Source organism: Magnolia sinica, chromosome 12, assembly GCF_029962835.1.
Source record: "Magnolia sinica isolate HGM2019 chromosome 12, MsV1, whole genome shotgun sequence".
Classification (NCBI taxonomy): Eukaryota; Viridiplantae; Streptophyta; class Magnoliopsida; order Magnoliales; family Magnoliaceae; genus Magnolia; species Magnolia sinica.
The window spans coordinates 69,655,006-69,662,402 of NC_080584.1; positions in this window are offsets into that span (position 1 = coordinate 69,655,006).

A 7,397-nucleotide genomic window follows, 5' to 3' on the forward strand; every position below is an offset into this window, starting at 1 on the left:
GTTCATTAGTATTATGCAATTTTTTACTAACGGGTAAGTTCCAGGTTTTTATACAAGACATGATATTGAGCTGAAAACAAATAGAGTGGCAGGAACTAAAAAATAGCCATTTTCTTTTTAGTTATAGTATATCTTATTTATTAGTCTTCATTGTTCAGCTACTAGTGCTATTATTCCCTACATGCTGCATATATTATTAATGGGAAAAGTATAAACGGCTGTTTGGATGTACCCTAGAATTTGGATGGAGGGATTTTCCTGGGGGTGGCAATGGGTCGAGTTTGAGTCAGGTCAAGGGCCATACAAAGCTCAATCCATTTAGTAAATTGGCCCAAAATCCAGACCTGAGCTTGACCTGTAGCCCCCAAATGTCACAGACAGGCACATCTCAACCCAAATTGCTCATTGGGGGCGATCCAAACTGGCCTAGCTACCACACTTGCAAAAACTAGCTTTCAATCTCATAGGTACTGGCCCTTTTCTAGATTAAAAGAAAGACATTTGGTGGATGCCTTGCCTGAAGTCTAGCCATGGCCAGATTCCATTTAGATGGGCACAAAGGACAGAACTTTGTTGTACTAAACAAGTAACTGATTGCATTTTCAAGACTATCCTTTTAATCTCTATGGGCCATTTTGAGAAATTTCGTTTTCATTGTTGGACCAACTGAGAGATTGCATTAGGATGGGCACTACTTAGGATAAGATGGAAGGAAATGTACTTGAAGAACCTGGCAAGTCCTAGTGGATGATTGGATTGGTGGAAAATGGGATTCAATGGAGGAAAGGACTGATTTCCTCTTATTTGACAGCTCCCCTTTTTTGGGAAAGCCAAGAGTGAGGAAATTGGTTTTCATTTTGAAATGGCCTAGCTATACGTCCTAGAGGGGGGGGGGGGTGAATAGGACAATGTCAAAATATAACTTTAACAGCGGAATAAAGAAAGATATATAGCCAAATAAACTAAATTAAATCACAATGTTGAAATAAAAGCAACCTCACTAAACAAGAATTGAGAGGTTGATACGAATTCAGTTCTAAGGACAACCTCACACCATAAAAACCAAGGGTTTATGGCAGGACAACCTTATTTCTAGAACGTCCTTTGTATCAATAACTCAAACCGGAGAGGAATAAATAAATAGAGTGGCATTGAAATAAATTGCAGGAATTTAAAACTAAATTATTACAACATTTCCACTGTGCTTGAAATGTAAATATTACAACATTCTCATTCACACATACATTACACAAATTTGAATGAAAAGAGATATAAAACTTAAGCAAGCATTTAAATCACAAGACAAAGAGTTATAGTGGTTTGCCTGTGTGTACACCAACTATTCAACAACAGCCACACAGCGCTACTCCACTCCTAATATCCTCACACAGGGGATATCAGCATTCACTATCAAAGATAGGTTTTCTAGATTCACCCAAAACCTTCACAATTGTATTTTTCTCTGTGGGCTTACACAATTAAAAAAAACCCATCTTCTGAGTTTTCCTGGCTCTCCTTAGATAACCAATACAATGAAATTTTTCTGGTAAATCCCAAAAGAAAACCAAATGAAAGTAAATTACACAAACATAAAATACTTTACTTTCTCCTTCATTGTAGCAGCCCAGAAGAACCAAGTTGGAGTAGAGAATTGAATATCAAAATTCAATGTCCAATACTCACTTTATAATGGTTCTAGATTCTAATAAATTTTAAATTAAACCAAATTGGGCGTAGTTTTATTTGATTTTGATTCCAAGAAGACGGAATACAATAATTCCTCCTTTTAAATAAGCTTAGAATATAGAAATAAAATCAAATAAGAAAAGCTAAAGAAAGAGAATATTAAATATGCACACTTAGCTTAAAATGGAGTATAGACTTATCTCTCAGAAGGCCGAATTAAATTAGCTTGAAATTCATTGTTTAATTCTGATATTCGTGCTCTATTTATAGGTGAAGAAATCACATCTTCGACTGGTCTAAAGACCTCTACGACTGGTCGTAGAACCAACAGATATTTGAAAATTCGGGCGAGATAAGATCTGGCGGTTTCACGACTGGTTGTAGGTGGTTTACGACTGGTCGTAAGTCTCCTTCGACTGGTCATAGGTTGCACACGACTAGTCGAAGCTAGCCGAATTTCAACGCTGTACATTGAGTCGTAGGTCTACGACTGATCGAAGCAACAGTCGACACTGTTCATATGACTAGTCAAACAGTCCCTAAGACTAGTCGAAGCCTAACAGAAAATTTTTAAATTTTACAACGAACTTACGACTGATCTAGGAATTTCTTAGACAAGTCGAAGTAGTGCTAGGACTAGTCGAACAAGGTCCAGGACTAGTCTTAGAACAGCCTAAACTCACTTATATAAAACATATGAATTATGTATCCAGAATGACCTACTCTAAAGGTCAACCTAAGATCAGTCATACCTCAATAGTGAAGTAAGGACATTGAACATAGGAGACAAGTGACCTTTGAAAGTAATAAAGCTTGAAGTCTTAATGTAGCTCAACCTTGAAAGCTTCTTGAGATCTTGCATTATCCTTTTCTTGAATTAAGTCGAACAATCTCACTTTCTCGAGTCTTGACTTGTGAACAGTGCTTGTTAATCAAAGCTGAGCTTAAGTAGAGCATTGTTCTTCACATATGCACGCTTCATAACGGTGTCTTTGGCACCACAAATTTGACAACAAAAAGGGGCGATAAACTATAACACTTACACGTTTCCTCATAAAAGTAAATAATTTTTGTAATTGTTTCTCTTGTAGATATTCATTGCAGCAATCTGCTACTGGTGCAATTCCATATGTTCTTAGCCTTCTTAGGCCATTTTAATGTTTTGGACACGTCTGTCCGCCCCCAAAAATAGGTAAAAATCCCAAACAAGCAGGAACACTGAAATATCCTTCTAAAGATCCATTACAGGATGTCTCTTACAAATCTTTAAAATAGGACTTATTTTAGAAGGATGAATGATGGGGTACTTTTGCATGTTTCAAACAGGTCTGGCTCGGGGGAACGCCTAACCAAACCTCACTAGAAAAATGTTTCATGAATAAGGTGAATATTAATGATCTAGAAAAGGTTTTAGAGCCATTGTTCTACAATTGGAGGTGCAAACACCAACAGGGAGAATTTTTCAGCGATTTCACGACCCGCGTGGTGAGTACCCAAGTTTGTATTTGGGTCATGTTATTTACAACATCTGAATTTCTTCTAGCCATGCATACTTGCAACTTAAATTATTTCATGGGTTTTGGGATCTGAAATTTAGCAAATGTCTAATCATTTTTAAAAGAACACTACCACAGGTTTTACCCCATTTTCATCTACATAGAAAATCCGAACGGTTCTATACCGACAAAGTAAGCATGCATTAAGTTTCTTTCTATCCTATGCAGGGCTTTGACAAACTGAAAGAGACAGTCGAGAAGTGGGAGGGCTTATAGCAAAGGCACCGACACGATTTAATCTAAAGCTTTTTGCTGACAAAGACACATATGAAGCCATGGATGAACTTGCAAAGCTGCAGAATAAGACTGCTCACTAATTGGCGATGGAAGTCATCCGTAACTTTGTTGCCGCCCAGCAAAATGGCAAAAATGAATGATCAGCCCCTTTTTTCAGCAGTTGCTATTTATTGAATAAATACCAGTTCAGATGAACTTATCTTTTTTGTTTTTTCTAAATCATGAATGAGTGAGACTTAGTTGAAAAGAACTTGAGATATATAACCATCTACCAGGCTGTTGTATCGTTTTCCCCTGTACAAACAGTTCTGATTTTGATTTTTTTCATAGGTATCCCCAACACCAGAATCTTGCATTTCCTTTTCTAGAATCTTTCGAGTCAAATCCATCAAATGAGACCATGTGATTGTAATTGAATGAATAAATGATTGTAATTGAATGAATTAATGATTATGCAGGTGGTAATTGAATGAATGAATTATGATTATAATTTTTTTTTAATGTAGGAAATAGCTACGGATATTAACTGTAGCTGTTATAAAATTCGGCATATTGCTACAGATCCAACATTACTTTTAACTGCCAATAATATCCGTAGATGTAGGTGCTTTTGACTACAGAAATATTTGCTATGAATTATATCCGTAGCTATTTTAAGTTATGGCTACGGATTAAATCCGTAGCTATAGGTTTTAGACTGTTGACACCGCACCTACGACTACGGTCGTACTACGAATTTAATTCGTAGCCATATGTCTATGGCTACGGATTAAATCCGTAGCCTTTGCCCTCTTTCTGGTAGTGATAGAGAATGACAAAAATAACTAAGTAACAGATCTGATTCTTATACCTACAAGCATCACAAGTCCAAAACCCGCACATGCAAACACATGCATGTTCTTAAAACAAAAATAATTAGCAAAAAGTTTCTTTCATTTTGTTTTCATTTCATAGAAGTTAGACAGTTTAGAGGTACAAAATTCAAAATACAAGAGCTACAAAACGATACATGCCTTAAAAAACAAAAACTCAATAAAATGCACAAAAATATCAAGTTCTTTGGCTCTTGTTTGCAATAACAAAGTACACTGAAGGTAAGCTTTTCTCCCTCTATTCTGATCATTTGTCCACTCTCCTGCCAAGGCACTTTCTCTCCTCTTGTCAGTACCGGAGCTTGACCCTCGATGGAGACACCTCTCGAAGTTGCTACTTTAAAGCTGTGATATGCCCTGCCTGACACCTGGGACAATAGATAGCCATCTGTCAATATAAAAACTTAGGATCAATGTACCAACTCCACTTTCATTCAACACTTTTTCCAGTAGTGTGTTCCACTTGAGATTGAGATATACCTCATTTTTAGTCTATTATCATAGAATGATCTAGAAAAATAGATGGATGGCATGGATGAAACACATACATCGTGGTAGGCCCACAAAGCACCGACCGTTAGCCATTGGCTGATGGCAGGGGAGTAGCCAACCCGTATCCCCGAAGAAGCACCAAAGTCAGGACGCTGCGAAAGCCTTTCGCAGGAAGTTCCCGCGCTGGGAACTTAGGTGGGGCCTGAGGTGATGTTTTTGAGAAATCCATTCCATTCATCCGTTTTTTGAGCTCATTTTAAGAAATAAGAACAAAAAAGATCCGCATCCAATACTCAGGTGGGCCAAAAATGTAATTAAACGTTAACAATTAAAATATTCGTGTGGCCACGGAAGCCTTGATTTAGGATAATATTTGTGTTTTCATTTATCCCAATATAAATGACGTTATAAACGGTATAGATGGCATATAAACATCACTGTCGACTCCAAAAACGTTTCAACAGCAGGAATTTCCCAACACACATTTTTCTTTAGCGCGGCCCACTTGAGTCCTGGATTCTGCTCAAAATTAGTCCCAAGTCCTAAAATGAGCTCCCAAAACAGATAGACGGGGTGGATTTTCACAAACATCACCGTAGGCCCACCTAAGTTTCCACCGCAAGAACTTCGCAGGAAATCCGCGTCCCCAAAGTCACTGTTATATGTGCTATCATCTCAAATGGGAAGCGGATTGGCAGGCGTACCACACACCAGCGATAGAGCTGATGTGAGCACGTGTCGTGCGAAGACGAGCGCTGACGCTCTCGAGCTCGACTTGTACGAAGGAAGCGGATTGGATGGTGTATATAGGGACGCGGATTGCGTCCTAAAGTCTCTGTGGGGCCCACCGTGATGTAATTTCTTTATCCACGCCGTTCATCATTTTTCTCAAATCATTTTAAGGAACAAAACAAAAGCCGAGGCAGGTATAGGGCTTAACTGGACTATAAAGTGGGGATTTAACGTCCAACATTAAAAACCTCTTGGGAGCTTGAGAAGTTTCTGATCAAGCTCATATTTGTGTTTTCACTTCATCCACATCTACATGACCTTATAAATAGGTTGGATGGTAAAAATAAATCATCGGTGGCCTTTAGAAACGTCTCAACTGTGGGTGACATTATCACTGCAGCTTCCTTTGGTGCGGTCCATTGGAGCAGTAGACCTGCTTCATTTTTAGAATCATAACTTAAAATGACACGAGAAAATTGATGAACAGTGTAGATAAAACACTTACATTACGGTGGGCCCCACAGAGCCCTACCTGAACGGATTAGTAGAATGCAATCCCCGTCCCTACATAGCATGTCGAGATCATTTTCACAATGTCCATTCATTTTTCGAGATCATTTTACACCGTGGACCCAAAAAATGAATTATATCTAAAGCTCAACTGGACCACACCAAAAATAGCATTGAGGAGACTGATTTTCACTATTAAAACATTCGTAGGCTAACCATAACGTTTATTTACCATCCAATTTGTTCATAAGGTCACAAAGACTAGGATGAAGAGAAATATATAAATCCAAAACTTCTGTGACCGTTAAAAGGGTTTCAATGGTAGACGTTCAATCCCCCACTGCTTTTTGCAATGTGGTCCACTTGATCTTTAGATCTATATTATTTTTGGGCTCAAGCCTTGTGACTATCTAACCAAATGTATGGAAGGTTCCTATATAACACATACCTCTTGATGGGAGCCACAGAACTCGCTGATGTCAATACATCAGCTATATAGCCGGTGTGTGGTACACCAGCCAATCCGCTTCCCTCAGTTGCCATCCTAGAAGCTTGGCATAGGGGCCCGAGCAGCAACCCAGTAATGATACACCTCTGTCATCGAAAGCGTCCCTGTCACCTCTAACCCTACTATCATGTGCACCCTCACTCGAAATCCATGAGTACGCTGGGGAAGTCCATAACTGACCGTGCACCAAACATATCTCAATATTCGATGAACCACTTTGTCATGGGGCTTCCTCGGATTCTACATAAACTGGCTCTCAACACCCACTGCGAATAAGATGCCTGGCCTAGTAATGGTGAGGTCTATCAGTCTACTCACCAACTGACGATACCTACACATATGCCCTTATTCGGCATCCCAAACTTGCTTAACAAGTCCCAACTATATCTTATTTGACACAAGAAGATCCTTTTTACATTTTTTCACTTCCAAGCCAAGGAAGTGCTTGAGCTCATTGATCTCCTTCATCTCGAATTGAACATAGAAATGTTCATGAATTCTTTGCATCTCCTCTAAATCATTTCCCATGATAAAGAGGTCATCCCCGTACAATGGAATGACCGATAATTTCTCATTAATCTGTTTAACAAACATACTAGAATCAGCTGCACATACACTACAGCCACAAAACATCGCTCCACTCCGCTCACTCCCTTTTGCTCCACTATAACTTGCTTGCCTTGCGAAGCGTTGCACTTGGTCTTCTCTCTCCAAGAAGCCCTATGCTCCGCTTTCCTAGTTTTTCATCTGTCCAACTAAAGTCGGTAGCGTCACACATGCATTCATACGTGCATGCGTCTTTTA